Genomic DNA, 21,609 nt, shown 5'->3' on the forward strand with positions numbered 1-21,609 from the left:
AGAAAAGATGCCCAGATTGAAATGAAGAAGTAAAACTGTCTCTATTTGTTCACATGGTTTTATACAGAGAGAATCCTAAGGAATTCACTAAAAAAAAGAGCTAATAAATAAATTCAACAGAGTTACAGGATACAAGATCAATATACATAAATCAATTGTATGTGTATACCACAGCAATGAACAACTCAAAAATGAAATTAAGAAAAATAATGCAATTTAAGATAGCATCCAAAAGAATATAATATTTAGGAAGAAATTTAACAAAAGTGCAAGACTTGTACACACGAAACTACTGCTGAATGGAATTATAAAGGACCTAAATAAATAGAAAGATATCCCATGCATGCACATTGGAAGACTTAATATTGTTAAGATAGCAATACCATCTGAAATTGATCTGCAGATTCAACATGATTATTATCAAAATTCAAGCTGATTTTTTTAAGAAACTGACAAGCTAATATTAGGATTTTTATGAAAATGAAAGTGACCCAGGATAACAAGAGTAATCTTGAAAAAGAAAATCGAAGTTGTAACTTCCAATTCTTTCTTTCTTTATTTTTTTAAAGACCTATTTATTTATTTGAGAGAGAGAAAATGTGAGCATATGAGCTGGGGGAGGGGCAGAGGGAGACCATCTCAAGCAGACTCCTTGCTGAGCATGGAGCCCAATGTGGGGGTCAATCCCACAACTCTGAAATCATGACCTGAGTTCAAATCAAGAGTTGGACACTAACTGACTGAGCCACCCAGGTGCCCCCCAGTTCTTGATTTTAAAGCACTGCAAAGCAACCATAATAAAAACAGTGTAACACTAGCATAAGACTAGACATGTATATCAAGAGAATAGAATTGAGAATTGAGAAATAAATGCTTACATTTATGGTTAGTTGATTTTTGAGAAGGGTGCTAAGGCAATTTAGTATAGATGAACAAATAGTCTTTTCAACATAATGGCTCTGGGACGGATTTATATCCACAAGTAAAAGAATGATGTTGGACCCTTAACTCATACCTTATACAAAAATTAACTCAAAATGGATCACAGAACTAAATGTAAGAGCTAAAACTATAAAAACCTAAGAAGAAAACATGGGAGTAAATCTTCATGATTTGGGATTAGGTAGTTTTCTCAAAAGTGACAAAAGAAAAAACAGCTAAGTGGGACTTCATAAAAATTAAAAGCTTTTGTGCTTCAAATGACATCATCCAAAAAGTGAAAAGACAACCCACACAATGAAAGAACGTATCTGCAAATCATATATCTAAGAAGAAATTTGTATTCCATACAATGGAATATTATTCAACCAGAATATATAAAGAACTCCTATTACTCACTTATAAGAATCAGAGTAACTCATTTTAAAAATGGGCAAAGGATTCAAAATCATTTCTCCTAAGAAGATAAGCAAACAGCTAATAAGCACATGAAAATATGTTCAGCATCATTAGTCATTAGGGTAAACACAAAGCAAAACCAAATGAGATACCACTTCATACCCACTAGGACAACTGTAATTAGAAAAAAATAAACCATAATAAATCTTGGCAAGGATGTAGAGAAATTAGAACTTTCATATATTGCTGTTAGGAATGTAAAATGGTACAGCCATTTTAGAAAAGATATGATCATTTCTCAAAATGCTAAAAATAGATTTCCTGTTTGATACAGAAATTCCTCTCCTTAGTATATACACCCAAGAGAATCGTACATGTATGTCCACACAAAAATGTGTACATGAATGTTCTTAGCAGCATTATGCATTATTACTAAAAAGTGGAAAGAACCCAAATGTCTGTCAACTGATAAATGGATAAACATAATGTGATATATCCATATAATGGAATATTATCAAGCCATATAAAGGAATTAAGTACTGATAACTACAATGTGTATGTACCTTGAAAACATTATGCTACGTGAAAGAAGATAGACGCCAAAGGCCACATATGATTCCATTTTATGTGAAATGTCCAAAATAGGCAAATCTATAGATAGAAGAAGTAGACTAGTGGTTGCTAGGGGCTAGGAAAAAAGAGACTGGGGAGTGACTGGTAATTAGCATGGCATTTCTTTTTAGGATAATAAAATGTTCCGGAACTTGGCATTTCTTTTTTGGGGTAATAAGATATTCTGGAATTACATATTGGTGTTGGTTGCAGGTCTCCATGAATATACTAGAAACTATTGAATAGTGCCTTTTCTTTGAAAAAGGTAATTCTACTGTTTGTGAATTATATCTCAATAAATTTTTTATTTAAATAAATGCTCAGGGGAGAAACCAGAGTAATTGGACTCCTCCAAGTCAGGTTTACCTTACCCATTTCTGCACGTTAAGACAAGAGTGCAAATAGAGGTCCATATGCCACAAGTCAAATGTTTTAAAATTATGAATCAAGCAATCACAATCTTAAATGTGTTTTATTCTCTTGCATTGACAAATACATCTTCGTCCAGGAATGGTTCTGTACTGTCGGCTACGAGAAATCAGCAAAGGCTTTAAGAAGAACCATGATGTGATCGTATCATCATTTCTGAAGCAGCTTGTTGGCAGCCCTCTCAAGGTGTAGGTAGAAGAAAGCCTGAGGATGGTAGCAGTTAGTAAGCAATGGTGATCATCCTGCCAGGAACTGAGGTGGACACAAACCGATGTCATAGTATGGAGATGGTGTGGCAAATAGAACAGGCACACTTAAAACTGGGTCAGCAAGATAGATGTGGAAGGAGGAAGAGAGGCAAGAAATGAGAAAGAAGTGGCTGACCTTTAGAACTTCAGTGACTCAGGCTGGTGACATCATTAACTAAGATAAAAGAAACAGCAGGTGGGAGTAGAGGAACCTTGAGAGCCGGGCTTTGGGTATGTGAAGCTGAGCTGTGTGTGGAGTATCAGGTGGAAATTACCAATTAGTATCTAGAAGCACATGCTTGGAGTATAGAAAAGAGGTCTGAGTTAGCAAAATGATTTAGAAGTCCTTGGAAGTGTCGAAGTCCCAGGAGGGAGTAAGAACCAAATGGAAAGAAACACAACAGAGCAGTACCATTAGTAATTAGACTCTGAAATGATCCTACTAAAACAAAAGACAAAGATAACACCATTTGCAAAAAAACTGTCACGCTGTGTAGTAGAGTCTCAATGGTGAGCTTGATGCTTTTGATTAGAAAATGGTGACTATAATGTGATCCATAACCAGTAACAGGTGGGAAGAACACACAGAATCAGCCAAATCATAATGGAAAAGACATAGAACTGAAACTTTTCATTTATATATAAATTACAGCTTATATATAAAAATATACACATAACAAAATACATTACTGGTGCAGTTTTGCTTGTTAGGATTCTTTTGATGTGATAACCTGTGTTTGAAAGAAGAAAAACAGGCTGCTAATTCTTAATTGCCTTAACTGGGTGATGATGCTATTTAATACTGCTATTGGATTTATACCTTGATAGTACTTCAGAACCATTAATTAGACATTCCTTATCAGCTCTCTGCATTCGACATTACCGACCTGCTTGCTGCTGCCATTCTCCCACGTGCTGTAATTTATGCCAGATGATGTGATTTGTTCACTGGGAAAAGCACCTAGAACTGAGAACCTGCTGGGTTTTGGTCATTGATAGAGCATTGATTTGAATTTGGTGTTGCAAAGTGTTTTGTTGGTTTACTTACTGAATGAGTAACGTTTGCGTGTTTTCACTGGCTTCACCTTCTGTCTAAAAACACCTCTCTGTACTTTAACTGAGGGAGTGGCAAAACACAGAGCTGTTACTCTTTCCTGTCATCCAGGCCTGGCTTCAGGAGTCCCTACTCTCACCTCATCACCAGGAAGAGGCTGTGGTTTTTCTTTGGATTCATTGGCATTGTAGCATTTCTAATAGAGGCAGGTATCTGCACAATAAGCGATTGGACTTGGTGCAATATGGAAAGGCTAGAAGTTGAATGTGTTAATCAGGTTTCTTATTTTCAATTAACAGCAATCACATATTTTCAATGAACTGTGACGGAACTAGGTTTAGGCCATATTCTAAAAGAAATAAAGATTGTATGTCTCTCCATTTCAGTTCTACCAAAATGTTCAGGTCTTCCTCTTCTTTCCTGGCTTCTAGAAATCCTATAGCAGGACAGACTGTCACCTGCCTCTGATTTCCAGGTCATACTCTTCTATGTCTTTATCTGCATCCTATTGTAATACTCTGATTAGATTTGAAATGGGTTGCTGTGAGGTAGGTTTTCTCATAATCTGATGGTGGGAGTATAAATTGGCATGGCTTTTATGGAAAGCATTTTAGCAACATGTATTAGAGTATTTTAATCTATTCTATTCTAATTTTATCTGTTCAATAGAAATAATAAATGATATAGACAAATTCTACTTATAAAAATATTCATTACTATATTATTTATAATGATAAAATGTGGAAAACAACTATCTATCAATAGGAGAGTGATCAAAAACATCTTGGACTAGAGAGAGCTCTTGTAAATCAACAAGAAAAAGATGACTACTCTGATAAAAAATGGTTAATGGAAATGAAATGCAGTTCACCAAAAAAAAATGCAAATGGCTAAGAAGCATTTGAACAGATGTTCAATCTCATTAGGAATCAAAGGATAGAAATGAAAATAATGATATATTGTTTTAACTATTAGGAAAGACTAAACTATCCCATTGATGAAGAGGTGGAAATAGGCATTCTCAATTACTCTTGGTGGAAGCATAATTGGCACAAATTGGGGGGGGGGGAGGAAAGCAATTTGAAGAGGAGAGAGCATACTTTTGACGCAGCAAAGGACTTCTAAGATTGTATCTTAAAAAAATAATCAATGAGTCTACGGAGAACATGCATAGGATATTTATCACAGTCAACTCATGCTAGTGAAAACTGAAAATAATCCAAAACCCATTGGTAGGTGATTGTTAAATATGTGATAGTACAACCACATGAAGGAATACTATATAGCCATTAAAAACTGATATAGATCTAGGGGCGCCTGGGTGGCTTAGTCCGTTAAGCCACCAACTCTTGATTTTAGCTCAGGGCATGATCTTGAGTTGGTGGGATCAAGCCCCACATCAGGCTCTATGCTGGGCATGGAGCCTGCTTGAGATTCTCTATCTCCCTCTCCCTCTGCCCTTCACTCAGCTTGTGCACATGCACACACTCTCTATCTCTCAAAAAACAAATCAACAAACAAAACACCTGATGTAGCTCTAGTTGGTAGGAATCATCCTATGATACAGGAAGTGGAAAATGTAGGCTAAAAATAAAGGTGTATGATAAACTTATTTTTAAAAAGGCATGTCTTTATCTGCATATATGTGCATACAAACAAAAGTTTGAAAGTCCAACCACTAAGATGAGATGATAACTTTTTTCTTACTGTATATTTTTGTATTGCTGAATTTGCCTTTAATTCATATATATTAATATCATAATCAGTAAAATGCACCTTCACCATTCACCACTGCAATCAAAGAAATAAAATGTTATATTCATGAAATGAAATATTATATAGCCAGTTAAAACAGTGATTTTTAAAAACAATAGTCAATTACATAAGAAATACATAGAAAAAAGACTGGAGAAGAAATTCATCAAATGTTAACAGTGTGTAGCTATGATACATACCTGTAACAAGAATTATGGCCATAACCAAATTATTTGTAATAAATATCTATCATTTTCATATTTGGAAAAAAATTTAAACAATTTTAGTTATTTGTTTTGTGACCAATTTCTGAATAATCTCTCTTTCTTAGGTGCCACAGATCAGAATGTCATAGGTACACTTGTGAACACACACACACGAGAATATATGTTGTACATACCAGATATATGTCATGAGCCAATTACAGAATACTTGTATGTGGACACTTCTATACCAGTGGGCAGTGTAAACACTGTGGCAGGCAGAATTCTAGGTAGGTGGGTCTTCTGGAGAGTTACAGAGAAAGGTCATCTGCTTTCTTAAAACACCTCTATACATTTAGTAAACAACCCACAGACTTAGGTAAATGGTAAAAACAAATTAGGAATCATATGACCTCAGTGACCCCAATTTGATCAAATTATGTATAAGATTCTTTTTAGAAGAGATGGCCCATTAACAGGGAGGAGATCGTTATATTGCAGTTGTAAGAATAGCCTTAGGCATTTAGATTTATATATATATAATATACATATATATAATAGGGAAGATTCAGCCATCACTGGGGTCTTTTAGAATCCCAAGGACAGTAGAATGAAGTGTCAATTGTCAGATTTTTTTAACAATGATCTGTCTTCAGAATTTTTGCTTCAACAACTAGAAAAGGGTTCATTTTCTTATTTCAAACCAATTAAATATTATGGATGAAACAAGTCACTCATTGCCTATGACCCTTTAGGGAAGTTGTTTTGTTAAATCTGGATTTGTACTGACTATGTTTTAGTGTATTTATAAATGGTGAACTCAGTTTCTGAAATTAAACTTTTTATTTGCAATTTTCTAAAAAAAAAAGGAATCATATTAACCTATTTGCTTTTTCAGAGAGCAAATTTGGGAAATTCGGTAAGGTACATTTTTTTGCCAAACCACCCAAAGTAATTTAATAACTTACCCCTCCCCCCATACCACAAATTATCTTAAATTGATTTAGTCCTCTTACATTCTTAGAATATAGTCTTTGGCTTTCAGAACAACCTTGTGAATCAGGAAGGGTAAAATATCTATATTTCACAGATAAGGAAAGAGCTTCAGAGAGGTTAAATACATTGTTCAGGATCTCAAACTAGAAATTTGAGGAGCTGGGATCTGGACCCACATGTTTCTGACAATCCTGTTATTTCTGGGACTTGAATCCGAGGTTACTGCCTTCAAATGCAGTTGTTTTTCTATATATTGTCATTCTATTCCTCTCTCAGAAGTTTATGACAACTTTAAGGTATTGCCAGGATTGCACCTGGATCCATTTTCTGACAAGGCACCAGTGAGTGAAAAGGGAAGGAGAATTCTAGCCAAAGGAATGACTTTGGTAAGGCATAGGCCAGGGGACATTGTTCGGGAGGGAGTGGGAGGGAAATGGGTGAGGTCTCAAACCCAAATGTCCTCGAAGGCCATGCAGGTGGATAGAGAACGATGGAAGCCTGCCAGCAGTGAGAAAAACAAAATCAATTGCATGATAATGGGACTGTCCCTGGATCTCACTGTGGCTGAGCATCAGGGATTCCTGAGGATGTGGGTGCCCTGGGGAGTATATCCTGCTGAATGCCTGTTCTCAGCACCAGCAATTGCTGCCAAAAAAGAGCTGGCTCTGTGTGTGTGTGTTTTTTAATCATTTAAAAGAAGCTGGAAATCTGATTTTTTAGGTGAAATCCCCTCATTTTAAATGCTAGCTGTAATTTTAAAATAATAATTTGTAGGCTGACTAAAATATGTCTGAAGGCCATCAAAGCCCCTCAAGTTGCTGGTTTGTGATTTCTGGGACACATTCCAGTCTTGAGGGTTTACAAGGCTCCTGACTGATCAAATTCGGTTTCTGTTTTCTTGATGTGTTAATTATGCCCCTGTGATTTTTGACAGTTGTCCTTTACATATTTAGGAAAACAGCACGCTTTCATCTTCACACCCACGACAGCCAGCCCTCCCTGATCCTGGTTCTTTCTCTCATTCCTTCTAAGAGATGGGAAGAGAAGGGTGTGCCTGGAAGGGTACCTCCACGCGTACCCCCCAGAACAGTCTATGTAAATAGTAGACTGCTGTGTGTAAGTGCCGAGGAATGGCCCTCAGGGCTTGGGAAAGATGTGCTTTAATTAAGTTACATTTCTGACTTTAATTATTGTCTAGACTAGAATTTTTTGCGAGACTGTAAATGTAGGGGTGGTGGCTCTGTGATACAAATCACTCAGGTTTCCTTTGCCTGTAAGAATCTAATGAGAAGGTGCCAGGGAAAGGTTAAAAGATGTATGTATGAGCAGTGGTGTAAATTATCACGTTTAAATCTGCAAACTGGAACGAATGTTCGCCTACTGCCTCGGCCTGAAATTGGCAGAGACGTGTCCTCCTGATTCCACAGGAACCATCACCACAAAGGTAAAATGTACATAAAGCTCTGTCTCTCTGTCTCTGTCTCCCCCCCCGCCCCCGCGACATGCAAACACACACACACACACACACACACACACACACACACACACACACACACACACATTAACTCCAGTGGACATTATAATACATCTCTGGTGGCATTTTGACTGTGGAGATAATTCTCTTCATAAACCATCTTGGGGCTAATTTTTAACATTTTAAATATGCAACGTTTTTCTATGTAGAGTGTGTTTTTAATAATGATTCTTTATAGAATTTTTGGAAAATGCCACAAAGCATACGAAAGAGGACAACGTATTATATATAATGCCATTACCCAGAGATGCTCGCTGTTAGAATTTTGGTGTATATTCTCCTAATCTTTTTGCTATGCTTTTATGAAAAACAGACAAATGAACAACAACAAAACCAAGAAGCAAACAAACCCTTGACTTTATACAAATGATTTGAATATCAAGAATTCGATTTTTGTGGCAAATTCATTCCACATAAGTCAGCAGTAAGAAAAAAGTGCTGAAAGTGAGGCCACAAGAATTGAACTCCTAAGAGAGGAGAATCAGCACTTCCTCAGCATTTTCAGTGCATTTTGACTGAAGAGATAAAGGCCAAGGACAGACCCACTGGGGGCCCTGAATACAGTGGTGACAAGTTCAAACACAGGTGAGACACGTGTGAACATAGCGTACAGCCCCTGTGAGACATCTGGAGTATTCTCACAAAAGAATGTCTCAGTCCAATGGCTTTGGAGGGGAGGAATTCTTGTACTAACACAGCCTGAAGCACCTTCCATTAGTCACTCTCTCTAGCACTTTCTGCCTAATCAATCATCATAAATAAAAGCCACACAATCTAGAATATTACTCCATGTGTATTTGTGTGCAATGGTTAGACGTGGACATTTCAGCACTGTCTCACTGAATTTTTAGTAACTTTTTTGAGATGTCATTCACATACCATTTAAAGTATATAATTCAGTGGTTTTTAGTGTATGTCCAGATTGTGCAACAATCACCACCGTATAGTTTTAGAACATTTCTGTCACCCCAGAAAGGAACCCTCTACCTATTACCAGTCACTCTCATTCTCCTCAGACACCCCAGTATATGCTTATCGGATGTATGTTTTGCAGATATATTCTCCCATTCTGTGGCTTTTCATTTTTTGCTATTGTCCTTTGACCCACAAATTTCTTAATCTGTTGAAGTCTCATTTATCTGCTTCTTTCTTGTATTGCTCATGCTTTCTTTATCACCTCTAAAATCCATTGCTGAATCCAAGGTCATGAAGGGGTTTACTTCCATGTTCCTTCTAAGAGTGTGATAGTTTTAGCCCTTACATATAGCTCTAGGATCCCTTTTGAAGCCATCTTTATATATGGTAGGAGGCAAGTAAGGGTCAACTCCATTCTTTTACAAGCAGATACCTTGTTGTTCCAGTACCATGTGCTGAAAAGACTATCATATCCTCATTGAATGTCTGATGTAATTTTCATAATAGTCCCAGGAGTTAAGAATCATTGTCCCTGTTTGCAAATGAGGAAATGGGGCTCTGGGAGGGTTAGCGACTTGTCTGAGCACCCCGAGGAATTCCAAGGAAGAAGTGGAATTTAATTTGACTCCAAAGGCCGGGTTCTTCCCCCAATATCAAAATGAGCATCTACAACGTGCCACGTAGTAATAGAACAGACACACGCAAAAGAGTACTCATCATTCTATGCCTTTACATTTTTTTCAATTAATCGTTTTCTTCCTAAGGAGTGATCAGTGCCAAGAGCTCCAGGGCTAGAAAGGATGAATAAGCACAGTTCTTATTTTTTAAAAGCTAATAATAGTGCCCTAGAAACAAGGGAATTTCCTACAAGTAGGATGGCCGTAGAAGTCAGTATTTTTGGTCAAAGCAACAGAAACCAGCTTAAGGAGCCCCAGTCAGGCTCAGAGAGTGAGCAAGAGACTGGAGAACCAGCCAGCAAACTGGAACTGAGACAAGTCCAGTGGCTCAGAAACAGGAAGCTGGCAACTGTCTTGGGCAAAAGGAAGTTCAGACCTGGACACACAGCCATTGCAGAACACTACAGAAGACACTGTGAGTGCGCCTGATTGTCCCCGGGTCTTTGCTTGGACACGCCTACATCCGGAAACAGGTGGGAGCACTGGGTGGGATGAGCTGGAGCTGTGTGCCCACGCCATCTGGGCAAGGGGCCGAGGGCCACTCCAGCCCATCTGTATCCCATGCGATAAGGAATCCCCCCAAATAACAGGGGCGAGGATGCTGGAAAGGCCCACTCCCGGGACAGCAATCACTCTTCCCTCAGCTGTTCTAATTGCTTTCTTCTTATCAATGAGCCACCGAGCCAAACTGTCTTCATCTTATTTCTCATCCTCTCATTATTTCCCATGGCTTGCTTTTCTAATGCGATTATAATCTGCCTGTGGTCAGGAGCCCTAATTCACACAACACTACTTCGCAGCTCCCATTGTACCTTCAATACAGGCTTCGGGGGTGTGTTTTCCAATTGCTCGTGATTCCTAGGATACCCCAGGGGCCACAGTCAATTCTTCCTAACCCACATGTGGATTCTCATCAGCCACTTTATAATCTTACACCTGATTTTCCTTCTAGCCCCAAGTGATCCTAAGGACCCTGCCCCTACCAGCAGGTGGGGCTGCCCAGGGAGCGTTTACCTACTTCCACATCAGCCGAATGCAAAGGAGGGTTGAGGGTGGCAAGAGATGGTGGGCTCTGTCAGGAGAGGGCTGTAGGCCAAGTCATGGCTTTAGCCTTGCCCTCACATTTCTATTAACATTGCCTTTATTTTGAACTTTCCGGCTCGTTAAGGTAGTACTTTTTAGGGCTTCTTTAATCCCCCAAAATTCTGTGGAGTTTTGGGTTCTTTCCCTTGTTTATCATCAGGGGTCAGAACTGGTTGTCTTTTCTGTGCTACGAACCCCCCCCCGGGGGGGAGACGAGTGGAATCCCCCAAATAGCTGAGCTCTGACTCAGCACTTCTAGGACCTTCTCTGGCCTCTCCCAGCCCCCTTCACTACTTTCTGCAGTTTACAGAGCACTCAGTTCGTGTGATCTGCTTTCAATAAAACCATCTCTGACCACACTGCAAAGGAACACCAGGTTCTTACTTTAATTATATACATTGAGGATGAAGGTTGCCAGACACCGCAAGAAGCATTAATTTGTTGTAATGTCATGTGCTGCTGTAGTTTTTCTCATCCTTGGAACTGCTGGCTGTTAAGGTCTCTTGATTTTTCTGAGAAAGTAGATGTCCACCTTTTGTCTTTGGAAAGAACAGCTTTCCTGAGGGACAGGAGGAGAGAAGGGCCAAGTTTAAGAAAGATGAATAAGCGCAGTCATTAATTCGTAAGAAGTTCTCCGAGACTGTGTGCTTAAAGGGTATTTTCCTTTTGAGCAGTAATCATTACCCCTGATTGCATAAAATACACACACATATATTAAATGGGCTTCAGTTGTTTGAACTATCAACATTATTCCTGACTGGTTGGCTAACATGTAGCCAGCCATGTATCCTTCTTCCCTAGAACATACATTGTTTCCAGGCTTGTTCCTACATCCTGAGCAGTATGGAGAAGTGGGAGGAGGGGAAGCTGGTCATGGTACATAATGAGACGGGTTGTGCTGATGTCACAGGGAGACAAAGTGGTTTTGTGATGGTGGTGGTGGTGGTGAGAGAATTGGGTGGAGAAATGTCTCCTGTTTATTAAGATTTGAATCCCAGGAGAAATACAAGACATCTCCAATTGTCAAGATTTAGGTAAAATCCTCTTTGTATTTAGAGACCAGTCTGATGGAGACAGTCTTACATGTGAATCTTTTTATTTTAATTTGGATTTCAATTGCTGATAATTCCTTGCTTCATTAAGACAAGAGCCTTTTCAGTGCCACCTCTGCCTGGAAAGAGAGAGAACTCTGGAGGGGGGGGAGGGGCATTGTCTTTACTATTTCTCATGACCAATTTAGGCTTATCTCCCCTTTCCAGACCCCATGCATCAAGCAGCAATCTCCCGTCCCATTTTCAGTTCTGTTAGTGTGAATCCTGATGGTAGGATTTCATTAGAATTTATGAGCACCGTGTGCCAAGCACTGGGCTAACAGCAAACCGTAATAGCCAGCGCCTTAGTGTCTAGCATGTGACAGGTGCTTTGTTCATCTTGGGAACAATAGCTTTCCAGAGGGACAGGAGGAGAGAAGGGCCAAGTTTAAGAAACAGAAATAAGTGCAGTCATTAATTTGTAAAAAGTTCCCAAAGGCTGCCTGCTTAAAGGATATTTTACTTTTGAGCAGTAATCATTACTCCTGATTGAATAAAATACATATATAAAATGGTTTTCCTCCTGAAAAGATGGCTATTTTGCAGATGAGGCAATTGAGACTCAGTGAAGTTGAATCACTTGTCCAACATCAAATTAACTAACAGGTGGTAAGACTCAGAACTTAAAGGCAGGTCTGTTTAACTCTCCAACCATATACATGTCATTGATTTTTAATATGCTCCTTTGTTTTTCTACTTTTACGGTGTATGTTGCCTTGGAACAGAGAGGGAGATACATTAAAACCTTTGAAAATTTAGGAGAATAAATATCTAACATCTATTTTCTCAGAGTGGGAAAGATCCAGCAGCCAAGGGCCCCCCTGTGAAGGCTAGGATTGCAAGGCTCAGACAGGTACTTTTGGTTGCTAAGCTCTATGGTCTGTGGTCCCAGCCCTCTGCACCTGAGGGCACAGGCAGATCCTCTCCAAGATCTTCCCACCCCATGTACATTTCAGACCTCCCTCTCACAGATGGGATCTCTGAGTTCCTGTTGCCAATCTCTCTGGCTACTAAATTTCAGCAGCTGCTTCTAATTTTGGCCCATGCAATTTCCTGTTAGCATTACCCATTACTTTAAGAATGACACTTAGGACCCTTTCTCAGACTTTCAGGATCAGGTTCCTCCCTGGGTTTGGGGAAGGGAAGGGCAAGGTAGGGAAGACTATACCAGGAGAATGTGGATTGGTCAGGCTCCCTGCTAAGACTAGCTCCCAAATCTGTTTCAAACCAGTGCTGATCTCAGTGTGTGTCTAAGGTAAAGTTGTTGAAGAGTGACCAGCAGTAGGTGGAAAGTTCAACTTCTAAATTTGTTAGGCTCTGTTCTCTCAGCGCTTTGCCCCCTGGCCCTAGGCTAGTGTTTGCATTCTAATTTAAGACCATATTAGAAAAGAAAAACTAAATCAGAAATGAATTCTCAATGTGGGCAGGGTGGCTTATGTTAATATAATTTCACCCCCAGAAAAAAAATGCATATGCCGTGCTTACCTTTATTGGCTACACTAGGACCTTAAAACTAGGTATTTGTGTGGAAACCTGCAGACTAGGAAAAGTGAATGATTTCACTATAGCATGAGATCACATGGAAGATATCGAGGATAGTGCTGTGTTGGGGAGACTATTTCTTCATGAGGTTGCCATGATCCCACTAACTGTGGGAGTAAATAATATCCTCATTTAGAAATGTGGGAGTTGAGCCCAAAGAGAGGGCTGAATGAGTATTTGACGGTCTATGTCTGCCTACAGTTAAAGTTCTCAGCTGAAGGCAGCTTTGACTGAATTGGAGTAGTAACTCAGTTGAATTGCCAAGCCTCCTGCTTCTGCTATGTGATGCATCAGTCTGTCCAAGACCCCAGCTGAAGGTTATGGCACTTCCGGGATATTGAAAAGACCCTAAATTAGGAAACTCTCATGGTAAAGAAGATTGTAATTATGGCAGGTGGTTCTTTTACCAAGTTCACAGGTTAAATTACTCCTTATGGCAACTCAGCACCACTGAGGCACTCATCACTTATTGAAAACTGTGAAATACCTACTATGTGCCCAGGATTGTGATGGACACTGGAATGGTTCTGTGAATATGACCCAGTCACTCTCCTCAAAAAACTCCCATCAGTGGGACATTGGGAAAAGATAAGACATGAGCCACATTGGCCCAGAACTAGAATCTACAGAACGGAAACTGCTCCGGGACAGCCTTTGGGATGGACATGGGACCTTTGGTTGTATAGGAAGGAAATCATTGCTCCTGAGCCAGGATATAGAAAAGGCTGGGAGAGGTGCTACTGTCTGCCTCAGTCATCTTGATAATCCTGAGTCTAGAGACTTGAGGAATTTATTAAACTTGCATATGATGTAGCAAATGGAGTGCCGGCCTCAAAAACCAGAGAATTTTAGGTCTCGTCACCACCAGAACTTTGCCCCCTGTCTCCCCACCCTACCCCACCCCACCCCCTTCAACATTCACCTTGGAAAAATGATCAAAGCATCCTGGGTCTTGGTTGTTTGATCAGTAACACGGTACTGTGCTTCCCAGAAGGTGGAGGGCTGGACCACCTGATCGCCTTAATTTTCTTTCAGTTCTCAAGTCTCTGATCTTATGATTCCCACTTCTCTCTCTTGATAAAGGTAGCACAAAGGCTGATGTTTGCAGAAGTGTGTCATTTGCTAGATTAAACCCAGTACCTACCCCTGGACATTTGAATAGCAGCTAACTGGTCCACAGGACCTGGTCCTAGATGTTGCCAAGTTCCCTTGAATCAAGTCTTTAAAGTGTTTTGCAGCATTAAGAGAAAGATTGTTTGTAGAAATTTCGCCCATTATTTAACCATCTGAATTTATTGATGAATTAAAGCTTCATCGTCATGGTGTTATCTTTAAAGGACATTTAAAATGTGTTTGGTAAATGAGATTGAGTCATGTTTATTTTTGAAAACTTCCCTGGTTGTTTCATAACGGTGATAGTGGGTTAACAACTGTCTATTGAGTGCCATTATGTAGGGAGAAGTAAACTGGGCTTCATTGTCCAGGAGCAAAGGAGTAGAAAGCACTCTTTTTATCTTTAAGAATCTTACCATTTATTTGAAATAAGGCATGTGTCTGAGAACAATTATAGAGCAGTTTGGCAATACGTTCCTTAATATCCTTTGAATTGAAGGCACACGTTCCAACTTTTGGCATAGTAAAGAAGACAACGTAGAAGGGAAGTTTATGTTGTTTTGAGTCTCGAAGGAGCTGATAATACGCTTTCCCAAGGCAGTCTCTAATATTAAAATTCATTTCAAAGCCTTAAAGCCAGAGTTAGACACAAATTGCAGTGAGAGGACAGACCATGGACTAATCCCTAAAACTGGGGACACAGGGAATATAAGAATGAGGGAAAAGTGCGAAAACATCCCTTGGCAATGCCTGATGTGAACCAGGGACTTTACACACTCAGTGTGATAATTCCACATGATCATGTTCTTTCTCTATTACTGATCAGGAGACTGAGATTCAGAAAGGCAAGATAACATTTTTCCCAGTTAGTAAGGGCTGGAGGTGGACTTGTTTCTAGGTCTACCTGGGTAAAAAAAAAAAAAAAAAAAATCTCAGCACGAGTGGTGACAAATGGTACAAGTTAAATGCAGGTCACAGATTCATCCTTATATAGTCCGCTAAACTCCATGATATAATAATTAGCTGAGATCACTATCCATTTTAAGTGTACTGGAGAGATAGAAATTTGGATAGAAACTGCGCAGGCAATGGATTCCAAGCCTAGGAGGCGACCTGTCTATGCTTCTTATTCCCCCAGTAGTTTTTGTAAAGTGTCTTGGCCAGAGGGAAACTAAAGAGCAGCTTGAAAGCTATATAAAGCAAATGTGTAATGGTGTTTGGCAATGTTCTGAAAGTAGCTACCAAGAATGCATACTACAGGGAGGAATGAAGAACCAATTTCTGGCCGAAATCCATTTTGAATGGAAAAGCTTTTAATGGATGAATTCTCCTTCAGTAAGTTGTTGCTTTCCATTTAATTGCCATTATTTGCTATTTTATTTGTAAATCTTTGTGCACGGACATACATGACTACGTTGGGAGGCAGTAGAAACTTATGGTTATGAACTATGTGTTCTCCTTTCTTACAGAGTAAATATCTAAGCCCTCTGCACACTCTTCTCTTGCCTTGTGATTATCATTTGTCCTATCTAATATGTAATATATATGTTTCTATTAAAATTTGAGAACTTGGTTTTCCCTATCTGATCTTTCCTAATTAGAAATTACATGGATGAATTGGAGTCCTTCTAACTTACTATTGTAAATATAGGAACTGAACTTCACGCGCCTATCAGGTGCCTGTCACAGCTTTCGTAAAATGGTGAGTCACAAAGCCATGCCTGAGTAGTCTTGCAGACTTGTCAGATCAAGAGACCATCTCCTTCGGGCCATACTCTTCCACTCAGATTTCTTGTTTTCCTGATTTCTGAGGATGTCTCCAGCAGCTGTTCCTGCCTGTGGGCCATGAACTCTTGTGAGTGGGAGGGAGATGCAGAGTTATTGCAAAGGGTGTGTAAATTCAGATGAACCCCAAGCAGCCATATGTGTACTATGATTTTTGAAAATATATAGAAGTATGGGATATATATGTATGCACATAGTAGAATAAATGAATGAATTACAATGGCCTTTAAAAATATTACTAAATAGAGTTTAATCGTAATCTTTTTTTCTGAATCAGCAAATGGTAAAAGTGCAAAATTATTACATAGAAGTTTGTGAAAGTTTTTGAAGTTAAAAAAAAAAAAAGAAACTTCATAACCAAAAAAAGAGTTATGCTGTACCTCAATTCAAATCATTCAAAGCACTTATACCACTCACCACCTGGGGTATGGAATTCCCAAATTTAACTGACTTCTTTTCCTTCACTTTCCAAAGCAAAGACATGAAAGTCTGAAAAAGTTAATCTTCTCCCAATATTTCTCTCTCTCTTTTTTCTTTTTCTATTCTCATTCTATTGTTTGGAAATGTTCTGTCATTGTATTCTTGTATCGTCCCTGATGCACAGAGGAATGATGGTCATGTTTTATTATTTATTACATTTGACTATTAGTTTTAGATAGAACTTCTTTACCATATTATAGAAGTACTCTTCTATTTCTGATTTGCCTTGAATTACCAAAAACCAGGAATAGACGCTTAATTTCATAGACGTCTTTTAAACATCTGTTTAGATGTATATGATCTACTTGACCTAGTGTTGTAATAGATTAAATCATATCAAACACTTCTTGTTTATGGTTCCTTCTTCCTTTTCTAAGCAGTAGGCCTTGATTTGTGACTTTTTAAAGAATTCATAAATATCATCCTTACCACCATCATGTATTTTTGCTTTGTTATTTGCTAGTTTCATCAAGTTTTCCTATCAGGTTTATGCAAGTTTCCCAAAATGAATTTGGAGGGTGTTCATCTTTATTTGTGTTCCAGAAACTGTTTATTTTACCAAGTGGTAAGGTATTGTCATTGAGCCCATGGGCTTTGGGGGACATACACAGACCTCAGTTCAAACCCTGGCTTGTTCACTCACAGGTTTTCTAACCTTGGGCAAGTTATTTAACTTGTCTAAGCATGAGTTTCATTACCTATAAGATGTAAACACAAGCACCTATAGTACAGAGGTTTTGTGAGATTAAATGAGATCATATAGCCAAAGCCCTATCACAGCTTCTGGCTGGTTGTAAGCATTAAATAAATGTGTTTGTTGCTAAGATAATGGTGATAAAGATGGTGATGATGATAGTGATATTGTTATTATTGCATGCAAATGATCTTTTCCTTGAAATTAGTTATGTGTAATAATGGAACGGCTTTTTAAAAAAGAGTTTTTGGAGGCACCTGAGTGGCTCAGTCGGTTGAGCATCCGACTCTTGGTCTTGGATCAGGTCATGATCTCGGGGTTGTGGTATTAAGCCCTGGGTTAGGCTCCGTGCTCAGCATGGAGTCTGCTTGGGATTCTCTCTCCCTCTCTCTCTGCCTCTCTCCCTGCTCTCTCTCTCTCAAGTAAATTAATCCTAAAAAAAAAAAAATTATTTGGGGCATTTCCCTTTCCTTCTTTAATTTGTCCAGTTTTCCTATTTTATTCAGTTAATTTTAATGATTATTTTTCAAGAGAAATTTACCTCTAGATTATTGAGATCTTCAAAATTATCAGGCCAAGTGTAAGGTATATTTTCATGTTTGTATTTATATAGAGAGATCTACCTATATATCTATATATATATATAGATATTCATATCCACTTTATTTTTATTTTTGAATATTGTGATTTTTCTTTTTTCTTCATACTCTTATCATGGGTTTATTTTTATTCTTATGGAAATAAGATATTGTTTATTTTCAAGTTGTTTAAATTTCCTGCTTTTAAAATTATTTTCTGTTTCAAACCATATTAATCTTCCTATGCTTTTCCTAAATTTGTATTTCTTTCTTTTTGGAATATAAACTATTTGGTCATTTATTATTTATTCTTAACTTCTTAATTTTTTGAATAATGAAGTCATTTAAAGATATTGGTTTGCTTTTCTGAGTACAGTTTTGACTGCATCCCACAAGTTTTTCTCTGTTGTGTTCACACCGTCATCATTTTAAATTATTCCATTATTTTATAATCTTAGTTTCGACATTCTCTTTGATCAAGAGCTATTTAGAAGAATAATTATAACTTCTCATGTTTTTGTTTTGTTTTGTTTGCTGTTGTTTCATAGTTTACTTCCAGTTTTCTTACAGATGTCAAGGAATAATGCCTATCTTTTGCTTTGGTAATTGTGATTTTTATTTTGATTTAATAAATGATCAATTTTGGTAAATGTTCTATGAGCAATGAAAAGAAAGCATATATTTTTTGTAGATCATGGAGTTTGTAGAGTATACAGAAATGCATTTATCTATACACCTACACCCACAACCCAACATACATTATCAGTCATTATTATTTAGATCTCATTCCTTTTTTTTCCTTTTTGTCACTTGTTGCTTCAAGAACAAAAAGTGTGGTAAGACCTATGCATTCTCCTTTTATTATGATTCTATAAATTTCTTTTTATATTTCCAATATTTTCCTTTATGTACTTTGAAGTTGTTTATCTACAGCCTGAATATCAATGACTATCAGATCTTGTTAATACTACTGTTACAAATACTAAAAAAAAAGTACTTGAGCATGTACCATGTAGCAGGTATTGAGCTGGGAATGAATTCCATTAAATGAATTTTTTAATTAATACTTATAACAGATTGTATTCATTAACAGACACACAGATAATACAGTTTTTTGTTTGACATATGCTTCTTGCCTTTAACACTGCTTCTTTAATGTAAATATTGTGACCCTTGCTACCTTTTTGTTTGCATTCACCCCGTATATCCCTGTCTATCTTTTAACATTTAATCTTCATGTCATTTAGAATGGTGTGGATGTATAGTTGCTATCCACAAAGCAATATCTGTGGGATGAGCAGGTCTTTCAGGGTCACTTTGTTTAGTGTGTATCTTTTCTAGGAGGCATATAATTGGATGTTGTTTATGATGAGTGTGAAATGGTTATTAGGGGAGTTTAACCCACTTACAGTTATTGTGTTAATGATAGGTTTGATTTACTTCTGACATTTAGTGTTTTGTTATTTTTTTGTTTCCTTTAATTTTCTTTTTTTGCTTTTACTGTTGCCATATGGACTGTGAGTTCTTTGATTAAATGTCCATACAAATTGGTTTGGAGAGTGTACATCTTGTTTTTATCCCATTTTTGATTGACATCTGGCTTGTCCTACCACTGAGTGCATTCACACTGTCGGCACGATAATTGGAGTTTCCATTACAGCTGCTGCTTCACAGGCTCCTCATGCCAGCCTACAGTAAATCATGTTCACAGCCATGAATTTCTCTTTTTGTTTATGATCTCATTTGAAATAATTTATTCTTTTGAAAATGAAATATATTTATCACACAAGGTAGTCTTCTCTTCATTTATGAGTCTTGCCCTAATCATATAACAAATGTTAAATAATATGTATTGACTTTCTGTTATGTACACTGTGTTGAACTATGTGAATTTGAAGGAGGAAGAAAAGGAATACAAAGTAATATCTTTGTCCCTGTTTTTAACTTGCTTAAAGCATAATTGACAGGGGGAACTGGATGGATATCCATCAAAATTTAAATAACTTGAAAGTTAAAATATAAATGATGTCACTGGCACTGTGTATAAATAAATGCTAATGAAAAACTTATGCAGGATGTGCCATGAATTCAGAGGTCGGAAATGTTGCCTAGGGTTGAAGTGTTCAGGGAAATCTTTCCTGAGGAAGAAGGTGAACATCCCAAGGAGGTGAATAGTGCGGGCAATGTTGTGGAGATGGGCATGTCCCCAGCATGTTCATGGGGTGGCAAGCAAATGATGATGGTCACGTTAGAGCTTTCATGGGATTGGAGATGCTTATTAGGGTGAAGGCTTCATTCCACAAACACGTGTTAAGTGCTTAGAGCATACAGAAGGCGAAGGGGCAAAGGCATGTCACAGAAGGCTTTCATGTGGAAGTGGTACCAGAATTGAAACCTAAGAGACAGGTAGGAGTTCAGTGGGTAAAGGTTTCAGGCAGGGGTGGCAAAGTTGGAAAGAAGTGTTTTCTAAGCAGAAGAAAGCAAAGATATGAAGGCTTACAGGTGAGAGAGAGCATGGTGCTTTTAAGAACTGCAACTATTTTTTTCTGTGGTTGGCAGATTGAATGTGAATAGGAGAATTTGGTGAACCCATTAGAAGGAGAAAAGCTTCCCCAAGTCATGAGGGCTTTGGATACCACATTGTAGGCTTTTGGACAAGGCTTGGGGAGCCTCAAAGTGATTTTGAATAGGATAGTGGAGTTGGGTGGAAAGTGGAACATAGGAAGATGGAAAGTGGGAATATTAGTTGGGAGATTATTGGATTAATTCAGGTGAAAGATGTCCACGGACTGAACAGAGGCAGTGGCAATGAGGATATATTTGAGACCAATTAAAACAGAGGCTGTAGCCCAGATACCAAATGGATAAAGGAGCTAGGAATAGGGCAACCAAAGATTAGTCTTTGGATCCTGGCTTGAGAGATGACTAGAATCTGTTTATCATTATAGGAAACACAGGAGAAAGAAAAAGTTTGCAGGCCAGAGAGGAGTTGTGGGATAGGTTGAGATAATTTTAGGTATTATACATATGGATTAAAGGTTTTCCTCTTCTGGTGTTTTCCTACTGAGTTTAGAATAATGGGGTTCTAAATGTTGGCATTTCCTTAAGATTGCCATGGGTGTATAACATTGGTAAAATTACTAGGTCAAGAAAATATGCATAAATGTACAGACTTGTTGATGAAACAGAGTTTTATTTAGCTACCAATCCCATAAATGGCCAAACAATTAACAATGATAAAGTTCGTTTCAGTAACAAAGCTTCCCAAAGACGGGGAGATTTGGATGCCTTTCAACAAAATAAATTCCTTTCTTCTCAGATGACATGTAAACTGATGTCATTTCTCATTCCATAAAGAAAAAAAAAAGTTGAAACTTGCTATGGTTTGCAGTATTCCAATGATGACATTCTTCCCCAAAGTAGTCTAAAAAAAGACATTGTGAACAAACTTGTACTTCCTCTGCCAGAAATGCATGCCTGGC

This window comes from Eumetopias jubatus, unplaced genomic scaffold, assembly GCF_037043125.1.
Source record: "Eumetopias jubatus isolate StellerSeaLion01/CBP00866 unplaced genomic scaffold, mEumJub1_p1.0 scaffold_3, whole genome shotgun sequence".
NCBI classification, from domain to species: Eukaryota; Metazoa; Chordata; class Mammalia; order Carnivora; family Otariidae; genus Eumetopias; species Eumetopias jubatus.